This window comes from Staurois parvus, unplaced genomic scaffold (assembly GCF_062004578.1).
Source record: "Staurois parvus isolate SC_StPar_1 unplaced genomic scaffold, SC_StPar_1.0 ptg000132l, whole genome shotgun sequence".
NCBI lineage: Eukaryota > Metazoa > Chordata > Amphibia > Anura > Ranidae > Staurois > Staurois parvus.
Window position 1 is genome coordinate 6,390,556 of NW_028317928.1, and position 21,022 is coordinate 6,411,577.

The window sequence follows — 21,022 nt, forward strand, 5'->3', positions numbered from 1 at the left end:
GCTCTCTCTCACCAACTGAATTGCCGATTCTGAGGATTCTAGGCTTATAAGACCATTAGAGATGAGCGAATTATTCAAAAATTCGATTCGGCTGATTCGGCGAATTTCAGGAAGAAATTCGATTCGATGCGAATTTATTCGCTACGAAGTTAACTTATAAAAAGGGTTTCTAGGCTTCAGAGAGCCTTTAAATTAGTGCAGAACACTGTACCTTTAATTTAAATGCCCTTGGAGATGAGGAAGGAGAAGGAGAAGGAGAAGGATGAGAAGAAGGAGAAGGATGAGAAGAAGGAGAAGGAGAAGGATGAGAAGAAGGAGAAGGAGAAGGATGAGAAGAAGGAGAAGGATGAGAAGAAGGAGAAGGAGAAGGAGAAGGATGAGAAGAAGGAGAAGGAGAAGGATGAGAAGATGGAGAAGGAGAAGGATGAGAAGAAGGAGAAGGAGAAGGATGAGAAGAAGGAGAAGGATGAGAAGAAGGAGAAGGATGAGAAGAAGGAGAAGGAGAAGGATGAGAAGAAGGAGAAGGATGAGAAGAAGGAGAAGGATAAGAAGAAGGATGAGAAGAAGGATGAGAAGAAGGAGAAGGATGAGAAGAAGGATGAGAAGAAGGAGAAGGATGAGAAGAAGGAGAAGGATGAGAAGAAGGATGAGAAGAAGGAGAAGGATGAGAAGAAGGAGAAGGATGAGAAGAAGGAGAAAGAGAAGGATGAGAAGAAGGAGAAGGATGAGAAGAAGGAGAAGGATGAGAAGAAGGAGAAGGAGAAGGATGAGAAGAAGGAGAAGGATGAGAAGAAGGAGAAGGATGAGAAGAAGGATGAGAAGAAGGATGAGAAGAAGGAGAAGATGAGAAGAAGGATGAGAAGAAGGAGAAGGATAAGAAGAAGGATGAGAAGAAGGAGAAGGATGAGAAGAAGGAGAAGGATGAGAAGAAGGAGAAGGATGAGAAGAAGGATGAGAAGAAGGATGAGAAGAAGGAGAAGGATGAGAAGAAGGACAGTTCTGTGACAGTTTCTGTCTATTTCTGACAGTTCTGTGACATTCACTCCATACAGCGGTTTCAACCGCTGTATGGAGGGAATATCCCAGAACTGTCAGAAATAGGCTATTTCTGTCAGTTCTGGGACATTCACTCCATACAGCGGTTGAAACATTGTATCTATTTGTTTCCATAAATGGATCCATTTATGGAAACAAATAGATACAATGTTTCAACCGCTGTATGGAGTGAATGTCACAGAACTGTCAGAAATAGCCTATTTCTGACAGTTCTGGGACATTCACTCCATACAGCGGTTGAAACATTGTATCTATTTGTTTCCATAAATGGATCCATTTATGGAAACAAATAGATACAATGTTTCAACCGCTGTATGGAGTGAATGTCCCAGAACTGTCAGAAATAGCCTGAGGATGAAGAAGAAGAAGAAGAAGTAGGATGAAAATAAGAATTCCAAACCGGCAAAAAGTGTATCTGCAGAGTTCCTCTATTTCTGACAGTTCTCTGACAGCTCCTTCACATGTACAGCGGTTGAAACATCTGTTTCCGAATAAAAACATCTGTATCCTAAATGGAAACTAATAGATACAATGTTTCAACCGCTGTACATGTGAAGGAACTGTCAGAGAAATGTCAGAAATAGCGGAGCTCTCAGCAGGGACACTTTTGCCGGCTGATCGGGAAAAATCTGATTCGCGCACCCGAAGTAGGCAAATATTCGGATTCACCGCGAATCAAATTTTTCCTGAAATTCGTATCGAATTCCGGTTCGCCTGGTTCGATTCGCTTATCTCTAAAGACCATCATCTACATAAAAGTTTTTCTTCAAAAAATTTGCTGCTGATGGACAATCCTTTTCATTCTGATTGGCCAGATACTTCATACCACAATTAGCACAACCTGGGGATGATGCTGCTCCAAACAAGTGTACTTTCATCCTGTATTCCGCTGGCTCTATATCTGTATCTCCGTCTTCCCACCATAGGAACCTCAGGAAGTCTCTATCTTCTTCCTTCACATGAAATTGGTGGAACATCTTTTCAATGTCGCACATGACTGCTATGGGATACTTTCTGAATCTACAGAGTACTCCAGGTACAGTGTTTGTAAGATCTGGTCCCTTAAGTAGATGATCGTTCAATGCAACATCATTGTACCTTGCTGAGCAATCAAAACTACTCTGATCTTATCTGGTTTCTTTGGGTGATAGACCCCTTGATGTGGGATGTACCACACTTCTCCATTTTTAGGCTGACCATCAACTTTCTCTGCATGCCCTTCTTTGAGGATTTCTTTCATGAATTTCAAATAATCGTCTTTCAGTTTGGGATCTCTTCCCATCCTTTTCTTTAAGCTTTTTCAATCTTGCCAGGGCAAGATCTCTGTTATTTGGCAGATGAGGTTGTTCTCTAAAAGGTAGGGGCATTTCAAGATAACCGTGTTGATTTTGCTGAATATTATCTTCTAGAACTTGTACAAACTTTATGTCCTCTTGGGAGACACTCTTTTCATTAGAACTTACGTCTGCAAAGTCGGATTCTAGGATTTTGAGTACTTTCGCTGGACTTACAGTTGGTAACTCTTGGACAGATATTCTATGACACAATCCTGTCACCTGTCCTGAATCTGCAATCTGTCGTTTTCCTCCAACAACACCCCATCCTAGATCAGTTTGGACTGCGTAGGGTTCACCCTTTCCTCCTGCGATTATCTTTCTTGGCACCAAGGCCTCGGGACAGTCGTAGCCTATCAACAGTTCAACACCAAATTCCTTCAGCGGGGACATTTCATGAGATATGACAGATAGGTGTTCCCATTTGTTGGCTGTTTCACAGGTAGGTATGTGATCTCGATCCAGAGGTATGTTGTCTTTTGTATAAGCTGAAGGTAGATATAATATGCAGTTTGAGTGGAGTCCTCTAACTCTCAGTCCTTTGACTCTTTGACTGTTCACCAATGTGTCTCTTCCTGTCATTGTGGTGAGTTTGAGTTTCACTGGTTCTGTGGCCACTTGTAATTTCTTGCAGATTTCTTGATCAATGAAGGTGACGTCACTCTGGGCATCCAGTAGCGCATAGGCGTATACCTTCTTGTTCTTCCTTTTAGGATTTGAAATACACACTGGTACAACCATTGACGTGCCATTGATTTCTCTTCCTCTCACTCTGCAAGAGAATACTGTCGCTTTATTTTCTTCCTCAGTGTGCTTGGGCATTAAGGATTTCTCTTTCTTTGGACGTTCTTTATGTAGTGGGGTAGGATGACGTCCTTTACAAATGCTGCAAGTGGCCTTTTTCTTGCATTCTTTAGTAATATAGCCTTTTCTTAAACATCCAAAACACAGCTGATTATCAAACACAAACTTCTTCTTTTCGTCTGGAGACCATTCCTTCAATCGTTGGCACTTATGTATGGAGTGATTCTCTTCACAGAACATACACTTGAAGGTAGTCTGAAGACTTGTCGGTTCTGACTCTTTACTGATCCCAGCAGTGATGTTGAACTTGCTCTCATGGGCATCTGGACCTTTAGTAGCTGTGTTGGTTGCAAAGCTAGTTGCTGTTGAGCGTCTTATCTCTCTTGTAGGCCTTTCTTCTAAGGGTTTTAAGACATAAGATGCTGTTACTGGATTACACGCTATTCGTGCTTCCTCATTGACAAATTCAGAGAACTCTTTGAAACTTGGGAAGTTTTTGTCTTGATCTAACTGTTTAGTCACATAGCGATTCCATCCAGAAGCCACTTGTTCTGGTATCTTGGCTAGCATCCTGTGGTTTTCTAGATAGTCGTTCAATACTTCTAGTCCTTGAACATGTGGGATAGCATTGCTGCATGCTTGCAGGAAGTCGCCATACTCTTGGAGCTTGAAGTGTTCTTTAGGACCTATTTTGGGCCAGTTTATCAACTTCTCTCTGAAGGCTCTTTGTACTAAGAAGGGATGTCCATATCTTGCATTTAATTTTTCCCAAGCTTGCTTGTAGGCTTCTTCATCTTTCCTATAGAAGTTACCTTCAAGAACCTTTTTTGATTCTCCGCCAGTATACCGCTGGAGGTAGAATAACTTGTCCACTGGACGGGAGCAATGATGTTCAATGATCATTTCAAAACTTGCCTTCCACTCTATAAACTTCAGTACGTCTCCGAAGAATACAGTTGGTTCCGGAACAGGAAGTCTAGTGAGAAATATTCTCTGAGGTTTCGTCGGGTCAACAGTTGTAACATCCTCGTGACCACTGCCATGACATATGGGAGTTCAATTATCTGGTTCTCTTTTTCCACTTTGTTCTGAATCAGGTGAGTCTCTCTACTTTTCTCTCTGAGCAGGGATGAAAGGACTGTGACTTATTTCTTCACTAGATGCTGGAGATTTCCTTCCATTTTCCTGGGCGTATGAAAGAACGTAGGAGTCAGCTTCTCCACTTAGCACTGATTTGGATCTATGACTACCCTGATTCGTATCCTCTTCGTGCACTCTGAGTCTGGCTTCTATAATCTTAACTTCCTTCTGCCTTTCCAGACTTTTCATTTCAGCTTCCATTTTATGGAGCTGTGCCTCCATTTCGGCTTCCATTTTATGGTGCTGAGCTTCCATTTCGGCTTCCATTTTATGGCGCTGAGCCTCCATTTTATGGTGCTGAGCTTCCATTTCCTGGCGCTGAACCTCAATGGCAGATTCCATCTCTACTTCTGCTCTTTTGGCAGCGAGTTGTTCAGCTAATTCCTTTCTTTTGGCTGATGTACTTGAGAACTCTGTTATGTGGCTGGCACTTCTGCTAGTGATGGAAGTCAGACTTGAGATTGTGGTTCCTCCTAAGGACCTAGCATAGCCTTTCATGAAGAGCTCATTCATTCCCTTTCGTACCTTGACTTCATCATAATTTTCTGCAGATGATAGTTCTCTCATAAGCTTCACTAAATCCCTAGTGACTGCGGTACATGTATCCATGTTTCTTACAATATCCTGGGAGGGTGTCAAGGACGAACGCAAGTTGACATATGCTGTCATAAGCTCTGACTCAGAATCTTCTACCGTCTCTATCATTTCACTCAAATTCTCCTTTATGCTTTCTTGTTTTAGCTTTCTGCGAATGTGTTTGATGTATGCTTTCCACCTCTCATACATTCGGGCAAACTTTTTTCCTTTTAGTGCTGCCTCTTGCTCCAAATTTTCTAGCACCTTTTGGGTCGGTTTTCTGTCCCGTGATGAACGTCTTAGTTCACCTGTTTCAGCTATATTTGTTTGGGGCGAGACTACCGTTACATTGCACCTTTCAGATTCAGACAGGTTCTCTTGCTCTTCACCTTCTACCATATCTATCATTGCATCCATTAACAGTGGGGTGGCAATGCTAGGCTCAGCCATTTCTGAATGCTATAACAATTAATATGAAAAATAAGGACCTGTCACTTTAATTGCAATACTAACAAATGCAAGAATAAATTACTTTCATTTTACATGTAATAGCACCAAAATGCAGGCAATAAAATGACTTTCACTTTAAATACTTCAGAGTCATATACTAGAACTGTCTCTCTTTTATTAAAAGTCTGTATTCTCTTAAGCACAAAAATGTCTCTTGCAGAAACCTATGTGCATAAGTGAGTAATAAAGGACAGCTCTGACCTTAATTGGAAAGCAGGATACCGTGATCTGAAGGTTGCAGAAACAAATGTCAGTCTTAAAGGAGACTTTTCTTGATGCGATGACTTGCGATGCTCTGCGGTGACTTTGCGATGCTCTGCGGTGACTTTGCGATGCTCTGCAGTGACTTTGCGATGCTCTGCAGTGACTTTGCGATGCTCTGCGTGAACTCTCTGGTTGCAATACGTGGTCTCTTGATGGATAGTGGTGCGGGCACTCTAGCTCTGGACTCTGGCCCTCCCCCATGCATCTCTTTCTCTCTCTAGGGGTGCAGGAGGTTTGGCGTTCTTTCTCTGGCTGTCTTGCCTTTGCCGTTATGCCACTTTAAGAGTCGTCTGCAGTCTGACTAATGCGCACGTGCTATGGCCTGTACTGTTGTTCCGCTGAGGTGTCTCCGCGTGGCGGTATATGCTGGCGCTCTGTTTCTCTAGTGTACTCTTTACTGTGCAAGTTGAGGAGCGCTGTTGCTTGACCTCTGAGGGTAATAGTTCCACTGTGGCAGGAGCAGCACCCTTTGGTGCCTTGTGCGCTGTGGCATTAGAAAAATTATGCAATTGCTGTTTCTTTGTTTGATTAGACTGACTTTACTCTGTAATTCCTCCAATGCCGCTCTATGGATGCAGTAGGTTTAAAGAGCACACCGAATACTTTAGTTAACTTCTTTAATAACTTCAATCTTCTTCATATAACACTGATTACAATGGCTTGTTTAATTCGTATTACAATGGTTTCATTCGTATTACATTGGGTTGATTCGATAGCTTGATAAATTCGTTAGATTCGGTAAATTCGTTCGATTATGATTACTCTACAGTGACTTGATTCGTTAAATTCGTAAGTTCGGTGGAACTACAAGTAAACACACATACAACAGTTTTTAGACACAGATCTACCTGCACTGTTAAACAATAGAGGAACACACAAGTGCATTAAATACCTATTTGGCCTTCTTTGTTTCCATGGAGCTTCTCTGATTGGAACTTTGTCTGTTTCCTCCTCTGTCTGGTGAGCATGTGTCTCTAGAAAATCCTAGCAGGGAGTTTTACACAGGCATAAATGTGAAACTGGCTGGGATTGGTTAAGGCTCTGTACAGTGTGAGGCTGTCTGTGATTGGCTCACCTTATACTAACTCCTAAAGGCATATTTTCCTTTTCTGCTTCTGCTAACACAATTAATATATATAAATGTCATATAACATTCAAAGACATAAATCACAGCAATGATTCTGCTTTTGGCTTTAACATATGCACATATATACTGTACTGAGGTTATTGGCAGGTTTGGTATACACATATATGTGAACCATATTAACAACCTAGGACTGGTCTTAGCTGGCCAGCTACACCCTTCTCTTCTCCATCTACACCTCCTCCCTTGGCAAACTCATTCACTCCCACGGCTTCAACTACCACCTCTACGCTGATGATACTCAAATCTACCTATCCACCCTTCACCTCACCCCCATATTCTCCGCCCGCATCACTCACCTCCTAAACAACATCTCTGACTGGATGTCGCTCCATTTCCTCAAGCTCAACCTCTCCAAAACCGAGCTTCTCGTCTTTCCCCCTTCCCGCGCCCCCCCCCATCCTTTCCATCACTACCAACAACACCACCATCAATCCCGCCCAGCAAGCCAAAGTCCTTGGCGTCATTCTGGACTCAAACCTTTCCTTTCAACCTCATGTCAAATCACTTACAAACACATGCAGGCTCCACCTCCGGAACATCGCCAAGATACGCTCCTTCCTTACCCCAGACACCACTAAACTACTCGTACACTCCCTGATTATCTCATGCCTTGACTAGTGCAACTCCCTCCTCACCGGCCTACCCCAGTGCAAACTCTCCCTGCTTCAGACCATCCTGAACTCAGCTGCCAGACTCATCCACCTCACCAGCCGCTCCACCTCTGCCACCCCCCTCTTCCTCTCCCTCCACTGGCTCCCCATTGCCCAACGCATTAAATTCAAACTGCTCACTCTGACCTATAAGGCCATTCACAACACTGCCCCTAACTACCTCACCGACCTGATTCCCAGGTACCACCCTACCCGTACTCTTCGCTCTTCACAGGACCTCCTTCTATCTTGCTCCCTGGTCTCCTCCTCCCACGCACGACTGCAAGACTTCTCCAGGTCCTCCCCCATCCTCTAGAACTCACTACCCCAATCCATCAGACTGTCACCTTCCCTCCTCACCTTCAGGCGCTCCCTGAAAACCCACCTCTTCAGGGAAGCCTACCCCACCGTCACCTAACAGCCGCTGCCCTTCCCTCCTCCTACCACTCCATCCCCCACAGCCATTTCCTCCTGTACCTCTACCCCCTCCCTCCTAGATTGTAAGCTTGAAAGAGTAGGGCCCTCTTACCCCTTGTGTGCTGTTTGATGTTACTGTACTGTTTCATGTATTGTCCCCCCCTCTGTTGTACAGCGCTGAGCAAACCCTTTGGCGCTATATAAACTCGATAAATAATAATAATAATAATAACAGTTGTTCCCAAACTCAGACCTCCAACAGGTCAAATCAATGTCAATAGCTTGGTATTTATGAGAGCTATCTTATCTAAGGGAAATTCCCAGACATGACCAGTTGGGGGTATACGAGGGTGGAGGTTGGAAACCGATGTCCTAGAGGCAGCATTTGCTTTTTTCGTATCTTAAGTAAGTAATAAAACCTTGGTATCCTCTGATATTCAGTGTGATTATGCTGAATTCTTGTTTGGTCAAAAGACTGTTACCTTCCCTGTTCACTCCCTGGTATGTCACTTTATGTAGCATTCAGTATTACAATACCATCCGTTATCTGCCAGGTGTAGTATCAATTGTTCTGTACATAAAGAATTGTTGGCTCGCTTATCATATTTATTGAAATATTCAAAATGATTTGATTTATTCACATTCATTTCCTGTACTTCATGTACACCAGGTTCCAAAGATGAGATCATACTCTCACTCCCTTTATTAATTAGATCGAACTTTGATTTGGGTCTCAGGGAAGTTTGAAGACATTCCTTGTTGCCTTTTTCATAGTTATCTTGATTCTTCATAAAGTGTGTGTAGCGCTACCCATGCAGGAGCCTCTGACTATGTTTGGGTCCATCCATAAGCTTTGCACACCCAGGCAACACACATTTTCCACATCTCTACATGCAGAGTCAGTAAAAGAGTCCTTGAGCTGTTTTTTTTTTGTTGCGTTTTGAGGGGTTAACAACTTGGATGTGGTCTAAGGGTATAAGGGATGCCCAAGGAACTGCAAACATGAGGACAAACTTCTTAGCTACCTGTACACTGTACAAAAAAGGTGGATCAGCAAAAATAGCAACTGTCTCTTTAAGGAGCACTGAAGTCCCCTTGATGTACCTCCCCAGACCCCAGATGAAACCTTCCTCTTCACCTGCCTGTATGGGGGGGGGGAATCCCTGGTCAAGTGATTCCAAGATTTAAGTAGTCGCAGATGAGAGCTAGTTGGGTCTTGCACCTGACCACTCTCTCTATTTATCTGGAGCAGAGGGTGTAGCAGTACTCACACTGTCCTGTCCTGTTAACTTGATGGTTTGCAACTGCTTTCAGGCCTTACACTAGGCTGGCTACTTCCCTGCTGACAAGATTGTCCTCCCTAGGAGACTTGGTGCAGTGGAGATCCTTCTGTCCAGCAACCAGCCTGTAAGTAGGCTCCCCTCCCTCGGACCACCTCCCAGGCTGTACCTTCCAGCACCTTTCTTCAGTCCATCTTACACCCGACTCCCCTGCTGCACAGGCTCTGTCATTTAAGGTTGCCCCTGGCCACCATGCCCAACCTCCTGCCTGGGGATTAGCCGGGTTTCCCTGCGCATACAAATCTGGGTCTCCTCCCCTCCTCAGAAAGTGCCAGACATTTTTGGAAGGGTGGGAGGGCTCCAGAAGCCCCAACCTGTACAGCCTCCCAGCCTTTCCTGAGGTGAACTTCCTACCCCACTCCCAGGTTTACTCATCCCAGGCTGCTAACAAGCCACTGACTGACAAAAATCCTACCTAGCTAAGCTAGAGGGCTCTACATGCGTCTAGATGCAAAGTTTAGAAAAAGAACTCCAGGAATCATTTAACCACTTCCCGTCCGGCCGTTGTATATAAACGGCAGGACAGTGGCAATGCAGGGTCGGGTGGCCGTTTATAAACGGCCACCCCGCACCCGGTTTGCACGCCTCCTTGGGAGTGCGCAAAACCGCGATCCGGTGCCCGCTGTGTCCTCTGAACACAGTGGAACACCGATCGTTGGATGGAACCTCTCTGCGAGGTCCCAATCATGTGATCACTGATTGGCCAATCAGTGATCACATGCAGGAGTAGTAAGTAAGATGTCACATCATTGCTTACTACGTGTGAAATCTGTGACTGTGAATGATCACAGAGATCACATGGTACAAGGCTATTCACAACAGCCTTGTACGATGTGACAAGCTGTGACCAATCACAGCTCGCACAGTAGTTCTCAATGGCTGCAAGAATGCAGCTAGAGAGAAGGAGAAATTATTGCTTTTACAGCCTTTATGGGTGTAAAAGCAATCACTGTACTGCTAGGGTGACAGTATGTAAAAAAAAAAAAACATAAATAATAATATTAAAAAAAATTTAAAATAAAAATGTTTAAAAATTATAATTTTGGTTATAAACTAATTTGGGTTATTTTTTTTTTTTACTAAAAAGATAATGGAATAAATTTTGACCAAGATTTATGATGAAATACTATTTATTTGCAAAAACACATTATTTCAAAATTTTTGGACTTTTTCATTTACAAAGCAAAAAAAATAAAAAAATTCCAGTGGTGAATAAATACCACCAAAATAAAGCTTTATCTGTCTCAAAAAAATGCAAAAATATTCATATGGGTATAGTGTTGCATGACCGCGCAATTGTCATTCAAAGTGTGATAGCACTGAAAGCTGAAAATTGGCCTGGACAGGAAGGGGGTAAAAGTGTCCAGACTGGAAGTGGTAATACCCTACTATGGGTACTTTGATAAACCAATTCCTCCATAAGGGATATGAGGGATTTCCAGAAAAGGCCCACCTCTATCCACTTATAATGTGGTCTGGAGGAATGTTTCTGCAAAGAGACTCACCAACAGGCACGAGGATCTGGCATGGATCCAAGGGCCTTTGTAGATCTTTGAGTACATTCATGCATGCTAGAAACCTGAGCAGATACATGCGCTGCCCCTTTTTTGCATCATCCATGAAGAAACTGCTATGCACTTCTTCCGTCAGTGTCCCTTTGCACAGGATCTGTTGAGGGCCCTGGAGCCAGAACTGTGGACTTTGTACCACAGATGGCCATCAACCACTTTGAGGTGCTGAACAGACTATTTTGTAGCACATTTGCATACGAGGACATTAGCGGTGTCTGATGGGTGATGTGTTGCTTTAAAGAGGCTTTGTGACAAACAAAGAGACTCTTTTACGAACAGTCTCTTCTGAAAATCTTCTAGTGCATGGCCAGCGTTAAGAGTACAATCCAGTTTCTGGAACTAATTATACAGAAAATCAAATTCATGTTTAAAAATTTTTAAATATTGTAAGAATAATTAATTTTTTGTTTAGTATTTTTATTGAAAATCAGTATACAGGGAATTGGATAACCACATTACTGACATGGTATTGTAAAGTAATACAAGACATCAGTTACATTGGGGTGACATCAGTGAAGAAATTTGGAAATATTTTAAACCTAAAGAGCTAGGAATAAATAGGTGTTAGAGAGAAAAGGATCGGGAAGGTAATGGGGAGGTGGCTTAAAGCCTCAGAAAGAAGGTAAGTTATATCAGGCCCTACAGGGAACATCACAGGTCTCTCCATCTCTGGAAGTATCCTACAACATCCAGTGACAGTCTATGATATCCAGAGAGAAGTAACCCAAGAGAAACCACTGATAGGGTGCATTGATGGGCACTGATAGGCTGAATTGACAGGCACTGATGAGGCAGCACTGAAAAACTGCACTGATGAAGATGCACTGATAAGGTGACAATGATAGGTGACACTGACGGGCACAGATATGCTGCCTTGATGGACACTCTTTGGCACTGATGGGGCTGCACTGATAATCAAGGCACTGATGATCAGTGTCCTGATTATCAGTGTAAAAGTTGCCTGTCACAGGAAAGGCAGTTATCAGCTTACCTTTCCATAGACAGTGACAGCGCTGAGTAAGGGAAATGCCGATAACCAGCATTTGTTTACATGTGATCAGCTGTGATTGGACACAGCAGATCACATGGTAAAGAGCCAATATCAGTGGCTCTTTACCCTGATCAGTGATGTGCTGTGTCCGAGGGTCACAGCTCACCAAAAATCACCACACTGAACGCCCCCAGGGGCACGCAGTGCTGCGATTGGTGGTGAACTGTGTCCCTTGGACACAGCGCATTCACCAATCAGGGCAAAGAGCCAATGATGTCTACCCGGAAGAAGAGTCCCGCCCGGCTGTCAATCTGCTATGCTATAGGCCAGGCAGAAACCGGTAAATCCTTTTTCTGTTTTTTCTGTTGTATTCTTGTATTCTCTCTCTTTTTCTTTTGTAATACCTTTTTTTCTGAAAAATTTAATTTTGCACTAAAGACAGAAAATAAAGCATCCTGTTACATAATGTGTCTCCATGTCTTTGAAAATCCCCTTCAGCAAATCCAGAATCTCCAACCAGACATTTAGCATGCCCACAGTCTCTGACCATCTACTGGCCATTTTCTGTAGCAGTACCTCTATAAAAAGTTGACCAAGGGGCTCTAAGCTATTCAGACAAAAACATCCTTTATACACTTGTCACTCAAGAAATACTTTAGAAAAAAAAGGTCAATCTAATCTAGAGTTTCTCAACCAGGGTTCCAAGGAACCCTAGGGTTCCTTCAGAGGTTGCTAAGGGTTCCTTGAGCAATGAGCAATTTCTGCCTCTCAGGTAAGTTCCCACTGATACCATTGACATTTTTAACTGTTTGTAAGGGGGTAATTCTTCCCACTGATCATCACACTAATGTATCATGAGTTGTCGATATAGTCATTTTTAGAAGGGGTTCCTTGAGATTGAAAAGTTATTTCAAGGGGTCCTTTGTGTCAAAAAGGTTGAGAAAGGCTGATCTAATCCATATGTGAAAGACCATGGGCAGAATGTCCCTCTAAAAGATGTTTTTACAGCACCAACTTCATATCAACATTCTACGCAATGGGCACTCCATAAACTTTTCTGTTGTCCTATAATAAATGTTTGTCTTGGCATGATGGCATGTAAATACAATTCATTAAACACTGTAGGGAATGTGGAATTAATGCAGCCATCAATCATGCCAGAGATTTTGGAAATGCTAAAAGAGACAACAAATGAATTGTTTTGACTTTCCATTGGCAAATTCTGTATTTACTAAGTGGATTATCAATTAATGTATTATCCTTATGGATTGATCACCATGGATACAACATTCTTCATGGCTGGCATGGCTGCATGTGTACCTTGCAGTGACTTCATCTTAGGCCTAGATGTGTGATGGACAATAAGCCAAAATGTTTGTTTCCATTTTTGAATAGAGGGGTGAAGGAATAGCAGTTGAGTTGGATTTTATTTGCTGTTCACATCATTGTTTAGTAGAATTTCCTTCACTTCCTGGACCAATGAAATTAAACAGGATATGAGGGAATCTCTCAACAGAGATGGTTAGAAAACCTAACAGAGGTTCTTATCCTTCCCAACTCTACCCAGAAGAAAGGCTTGACTGGGATTCCATTTTAACTTGATGATTAGTGATCATGGACTTAAGTAGGCGAAGAATGTTGGACTGGTTTAGTAAATCTAATATGCACTATATTTTTGGACTTACAAAGTGGACCATGGATTTGATACATTTTGTACTTAGCTGCTCGTTACCTGTTTTGCATTATTGTGGACTGAAATCGCAAGAGTTGGTGTCAGCCCTGTTCAGTTGTCTTTAGTGGATAGTGAATACCTCCTTATCTCTACATCATGGACAGTAATGGTTCCGTAGTCCAAGATAGGAATTTGGAAGACCCCCTTTAGATAATTCAAGTGTTGACAGGACAAATGACAGCACTGAACTTCTGACAGGATCAACATATATTTTGCTGCTTTTATCCAACAGATATAAAAATGTTTCCAATGGCAAATGGTAAAGACCAAATGACAGCATATAGAAAGAAAAGATAATTATTGGGTTTATATACACTCTACATAATTATGCTTCCAGTATTACCAAGAGCTCATAGTGACGAAGCATTTTCTTGTGGAGCACTTCCGGGTTCCAGATCTTGGGTTTTCTCTATTGGTGGTGGCAAGACAGGCAGAGTTAAAGAGAAGCAAGACACCAGACATGAATTTGGAATAGAGTTACCAAAGGGTAGCTAGACAAGGTACAAGTTAGCTGATAAGATTTAGGTCACAAGCCATGAAAACCCACATCAGACCAATGAGAGGAGGCATGGCCACACAATCCACATGTCAGTAGTGGCGAACAGTAAATAAGTGAGAGTGAAAAACTCACAAGCTAGGTTAGCACAAGTTACAGGAATATAGGAATGAAGCACTGAAACTGGAAATTAGACAGAATGTCTACAGGAGCAATTAGCTATATATAGCTGGTTTGACACCACTCTGAGCTAATGCATGTTAAGTACATTGCACACTTGGCAATGCACACGCATCACCATGGAAGCAGTCTGGTGACAAGTCTTTGAAATTCTCAAGCACATAGACCCCAGTCCATGAACTAATAATTCCATGATATTGGAAAATTACTAGTAGATCATAACTGGCAGTGGGGTCCATAACATTAGTAAATTACCACTCTACAGATAGCCATCAGTGGGTTCCATGACACTGTTAAATTACCAGTCTACTTATAGCCGTCAGTGGGTTCCATGACATTGGTAAATTACCAGTCTACAGATAGATGTTAGTGGGTTCCATTATATTGGTAAATTACCACTCTACAGATAGGTGGCAGTGGGTTCCATAACATTGGTAAATTACCAGTCTACAGATAGGTGACAGTGGATTCCATAATATTAGTAATTTACCAGTCTACAGATAGGTGGCAATGGGTTCCATGATATTGGTAATTTACTAGTTTACAGATAGGTGGCAGTGGGTTCCATGACATTGGAAAATTACCACTCTAGAGATAGGTGGTAGTCGGCTCCATGATATTGGTAATTTATTAGTCTACAGATAGGTGGCATGACATTGGTAAATTACCACTCTAAAGCTAGGTGGCAGTGGGTTCCATGATATTGGTAGGTTACCAGTCTACAGATAGGTGGCAGTGGGCTCTATGAAATTGGTAAATTACTAGTCTACAAATAGATGGCAGTGGGTTCCATGATGTTGCTAAATTACTAGTTTACAGATAGGTGGCAGTGGCTTCTATGACATTGGTGAATTACTATTCTGCTGATTGGTGGTGGTCTCTGGTAATGTGGCTTTCATCCTGGCAATATGGCAGAGTCACCCTTTTGAAGCATGGTGGCCTCACATGACCCTGGGAACATGGCAGTCCTAAGCCGGCCATAGACGGAGCGATTATCTTTCCTGGAACGATGCAACAGTAATACCCCCATTTTGGATAACGTGCAAGAAGAAATTCCACCTTTTAACCAGCTAGCAAATGACAATCACTCTACAGAGATGTAATCTCTTAGAGCGGATTCCCTTCTCAATATTTGCATATTGGATTTGTAGTATTTGTTAACATGCTTTTGTTTAGTTGGCATTGTGCGAGAAAGCAAATATCAGCGTAATATTATATACGGAAGTATGTTGGAACTATTTTATTACATCTGATTGAACTAACTTTACTCTGGGGTTATGGGATTATAAGGGCTGTATGAACAGTAATATCCACCATATACAGCGCAAGAAAAGACTATCCAGCTAATTGACTATTGTGGTAGATAGTATTTGTAGATTTGTCCTTTTGTACAAGACATGTATCCACTATTTTATATGAAATGCATATCGTGATAGATATCCATAGGCAAATCTGTAAGGTGAACTTGAGAAAGGATGGGGATGCCCGAAACACTTGTTCAGTTGTTCGATGTCTTAAGGAGGGTTGAGCATGGGTTTGGTCTGAACCCAGAAGAAAGCGGAGTGTCAACGTTTGTTGGGGGAGAAGGTAAAGCAGTGGGCAACAACATATTTTCATAGCTATCTGTACACAAAGTAGTGGCAAGTTGCGTCTATACCCACTTAGTCCATATAGTCCATGCAACATCAACCGTCAGGTTCCCATACATCGTTCATGTAAATAGTTCCAAAAAAAAGTGACGAAGCACAAAAAAAAAAAAAAAAAAATCTTCCCTTTTCTCCTTTATCCTTCTTACTTGGGATGAACCTAAATTCAAACCAAACCCAGAGGCAAACTGCTACTCCCGCTAAATCAGAGTTCAATCGGCAAGGGCATTCCCCACCCCCATGTACCAAAGGGGCAGGGATGCTCATAACATCATTGACCTACTATGACCACATAGCCATACAGTTGTGCTCAAAAGTTTGCATCCACTGGCACAAATGATATTTTGGAGTTGATATTGAAAGTATGACTGATCATGTCAAAAAAAGTCTTTTATTTAACCACTTGCCCTCCAGAGGATTTCCCCTCCTTCCTGACCAGGCCATTTTTTGCATTACAGCGCTGCGTTATTTTAACTGACAATTGCGTCCTTTTTACGCCCTTTTTTTCCCACGAATAAAGCTTTCTTTTGGTGGTATTTGATGAATTGTGCGTTTTTAATTTTTTGCGCTATAAAAAAAAAAAACGACAATTTTCAGAAAAAAGAGTATTTTGGACTTTTTGCTATTAAACATGTCCATCAAAAAAAAAAAAATCAAATTTCGTCATAAATTTAGGCCAAAATGCATTCTGCTCTATGTCTTAGCAAAAAAAAAATCCCAATACGTGTAAATTAATTGCTTTACATGAATGTGATATTGTTTACAAATGGCGGTATATATACACTGGGATTTTTTTATTTGTACTAGTGATGGCAGCGATCAGCGACTTATAGCGGTACTGCGGCAGGCATTCTGACACTGGTGCCACCAATACAGTGATCAGTGCTAATAAAAAGCACTGGTGTTGTACTAATGGCACTGGGTAAGAAGGGGTTAACATTTTGGGCGATCAAAGGGTTAACTGTGTGCTTTGTGTTTTACTATGGGGGCTGTGTGTGTGCACTTCACTGTAAGCACACTGCTATGCATGGCTCTGCTATGCAAAGCCATGCAAAGCAGTGTGCAGGAGCTGACAGGAGAGAGATCTGTATTGTTCACATACAGTTCTCTCCCCCATTGGTAATGCTCCTCGATCACCGGGTGCCGGTGAGTAATCAGCCGGGACCCATTGATTGACAGCCAAGGCTGCAAATAGCGGCGTGGGTAGGGCGCACGCTCCCCCTACCTGGTAATGCAAAACCACATATATATACACACATGATTTTGCGCACCCCTGCTGCCCTGTAGCAGTATATCTGCTATAGGGCGGTGGGAAAGCAGTTAAATTAAGGATAGTGTTCACATGAAGCCATTTATTATCACATAGTAGTTTGGCTCCTTTTTAAATCATGATAACAGAAATCACCCAAATGGCCCAGATCAATTGTTTCCCTCCTCTGGAATGTTCGGCCTTGGTACAGACACACAAGGTGACACACACAGGATAAAATGGCAATGAAAGGTTATTTTCTCACATCTGTGGCTTTTTAAATTGCATTTAGTGTCTGTGCACAAACAGTCAATGAGTTTGTTAGATCTCATGTGGATGCGCTGCATAGGCTAGATACTGAGATATGGGGAGCAGAAAAGAACCGTCAAAAGACCTGCATAACAAGGAAATGGAACTTTATAAAGATGGAAAAGGATATAAAAATACAAAGCCTTGAATATGCCAGTCAGTGCTGTTCATTCGCTTATTAAAAAATAGAAAATTTGGGGATCTCTTGACACCAAACCAAGGTCAGGTAGACCAAGAAAGATTGCATCCACAACTGCCAGAAGAATTGTTCGGCATACAAAGAAAAACCCCACAGGTGACCTCAGGAGAAATACAGGCTGCTCTGGAAATAGACTGCATGGTTGTTTCAAGAAGCACAATACGGCAAACCTTGAACAAAAATGAGATGTATGGTTGGGTTGCCAGAAAGAAGCCTTTACTGCACCAAAGCCACAAAAAAGCCTGTTATAATATGCCTGACAACACCTTGACATACTCCACAGCTTCTGGCACACTGTAATCTGGAGTGATAAGACCAAATAGAGCCTTATGGTCACAACCATAAGCGCTATGTTTGGAGAGGGGTCAACAATACTTAAAGCGACAAGAATACCATCCCCACTGTGAAGCATGGTGGTGGCTCACTGATGTTTTGGGGGGTGAGCTCGAAAGGCATGGGGAATCTTGTGAAAAATTATGGCAAGATTCAGTGTGTTATCAGAAAATACTTGTAGACAACTTGCATTCTGCACAAAAGCTGCACATACAATACTCTTGGACTTTCCAGCATGACAATGACCCTAAGCACAAGGCCTAGTTGACCCTCCACTGGTTACAGCAGAAAAAGTAAAGGTCCTGGAGTGGCTATCGCAGTCCCCTGACCTTAATATCATCGAGCCACTCTGGGGAATTCTCAAAAGTGAGGCTCATGCAAAGAGTTTGCATGACCTGGAGGCATTTTGCCAAGACGAATGGGCAGCTCTACCACCTGCAAGAATTCGGGGCCTCATAGACAACTATTACAGAAGACTGCACACTGTCATTGATGCTAAAGGGGCAATACACAGTATTAAGAACTAAGGGGATGCAGACTTTAACATTTCATTAGATTACTTGTTGCCATGTTTTGTTTTATGATTGGGCCATTCTGTTATGACCCACAGTTACAGAATAGGAATCCCATAAACAGAAAAAAAAAATGTCTTTTCCTGCTCACTCATGTTTTCTTTAAAAATGGTACATCCCGTATATCACCAATTCTCCAAGGGGATCCAAGCTTTTAAGCGTTACTGTATTTGGTCAATGACATTGTCCAAATGTTGCCATGTGGCCATATTAGGTTGATGATGTCATGTGCATCCCTGCTCCTTTGTTGTGTTACTGTGGGGCAGGCATGACCTCAATGACCTAATATAACCACATGGTCATTCTTGGGTAATGACATTGCCCCATGGCTGCGACTGATTGGGCACTGATTTGACTTGAGTGACATTTGCTTTCAGTTCCTTAATGTTAAGGAATTTAAAAAACAAAAGCACAAGATATTTCTGTGCTTCATCTCTTTTATTTTTTTTGGAACAATTTAAGTGAGCAGTGTAGCAACCCGAATGGACAATACCTAAGTTGTAATACATATTGCTCACCACTACTTTGTGTATAGATGTTTTGGGAACTAGCATCACGGGTAGAGCTTTTGAAGCAACAGCCACTCGCTTTTCATCTTTTTAAAGGCCTTTTTTGCTCAATTTTGTTTAAAAGAAAGTTCCATACAATATGGGTTTCTCACGCAGGGGTATCCACCATCAATAAAAACGAAACAAAGATTCAGTTTCCTGGCTCTCTCAGGTATACAGCTGGCAGCCCCTTGCTGCTCTGGCTTCCACCTCTCCTAGGTGGAGCCCTCATGACTCCTGGGCAACAACCTCCTATCTGCCGGGGTGGAGCCTAGAACACTGGTTTGGCCTCTACATAAAGGCCTACATACACCTGTGCAATTAGTGTGCTTTGGGTTCTGAAAACATGGACCCAGGATTGGAGATTTCATCCCTCCCAAATCACTTCGAAATCTCCAGGCCCCACGTCCCAAAACTGGCTTTACGTACCAACTAGGAAACTGACAAACCAGTTTCCTCTGCATTAAGCAAACTGCCTGGAGCCCCTCAACCTGTTTAGTTGAGAACCCTGGGTTATAACCTTGATTTAGACCGTGGCAGGATACCGCACTGTCACAATGTATATACAGTTAATATGTTGTTGCCTACTTCTTTGCCTTCTGCCTAGCACATAGTGCTACAGTTCACATGAACTGTAAGACCTGCCAGTTCCTCAGGAAACATTTTTTGTACCTCCTTTAAACCAGTGTTTCTCAACCAAGGTGCCACCTCAGTTCCCCAGAGTGCCACAAACACAAGACCCAGTTTGCCCTGGATTGGCACCATGAGTTTCCATGTTGCATGCAGGCCAGCTGCCAGCACCATAAGAACCAATGACCTCTATGGCCAGGACGTGCAGCATCATTGGTTGCTGGCTGTGGTGATTGCGGCCAGCTCACTCACACCATGCAATGCATGACTCCTGGACAGTGCAGGGCCATCCCCATTCAGAACACAAAGGAAGTCCACCTCCTCTAGACCTGCTCCACCTCCTGACCTCTGTTGCAGCTAAAAAGTAGGGCTTTGATGTGAAAGGGGGGCTGTGTGTTGGGGGGTCTGAGGTGATGGGGGACTCTGATGTGGTGGGGAGGCTTTGATGTGATAGGGGACTCATGTATAGGGGGTCTTTGATGTACAGGGGGACGTTAATGGGTGAGGGGCCTCTGATATGAAGGGGTGACTCTGACATGAAGGGGGACTCTGAAGTGATGGGGGGGACCTCTGACATGATGGGGAAACCTTTGATGGGAATTGAACCATTTGATGTAGTTTCATCAAGGCATTTTTGCCAGACTCAGGCTTTCCACTGATAAGTAACAATCATGTTTTTTTGTAAATTTTATACTGGTGTATTGCCAACTTTTTCCCCCTTCCTTCCACTCTCCTCTATCCAATAACTGGATAAAAAAAAAAAAAGTAAAATTCCCTTTTTACTTACTTTAGGCCATGTGATGCAGCAGCCTCAAGCCTTCTCTTCTGTCTACTGTCCACTTGGGTTCTTTAGTGGCTTCATGACATTGACATTTCCCTTTGGATGTCCAGTATGTCCTCCCAGGATCCAGAAGAGGATGATGTCATCACAGGGGACCGGTGATCTTGGCCTCCATCATGCAGCTGGATTTGCATTCCTCTAGGAACAGTGGTGGTGAGGAACCTGGAGGTACTTAGGTGAGTATATCTGACCTTACTAGGTAACGGGAAAAAAGCTTAGTTTGATGGGTCAGAAGAGGGTGGGAGGTGAGGTTGGGACCCATTGATCGACAGCCGAAGCCACAAATAACCGCTTAATGGGTTTTAAAGTTTAGCTACTGGACTGAAAATGTATCTTTGCTTGATCGCTACACATACAATGTATTCTGTGTCCAGATGTTTCTAGTTACCTATGCTGATTTACTTTACTTGCATAATGCCATCCATTCATTGTATGAGAGCAGAACAATTTTCACTTTTGTTGTTCTTGCACACATTCCTGGAAATGG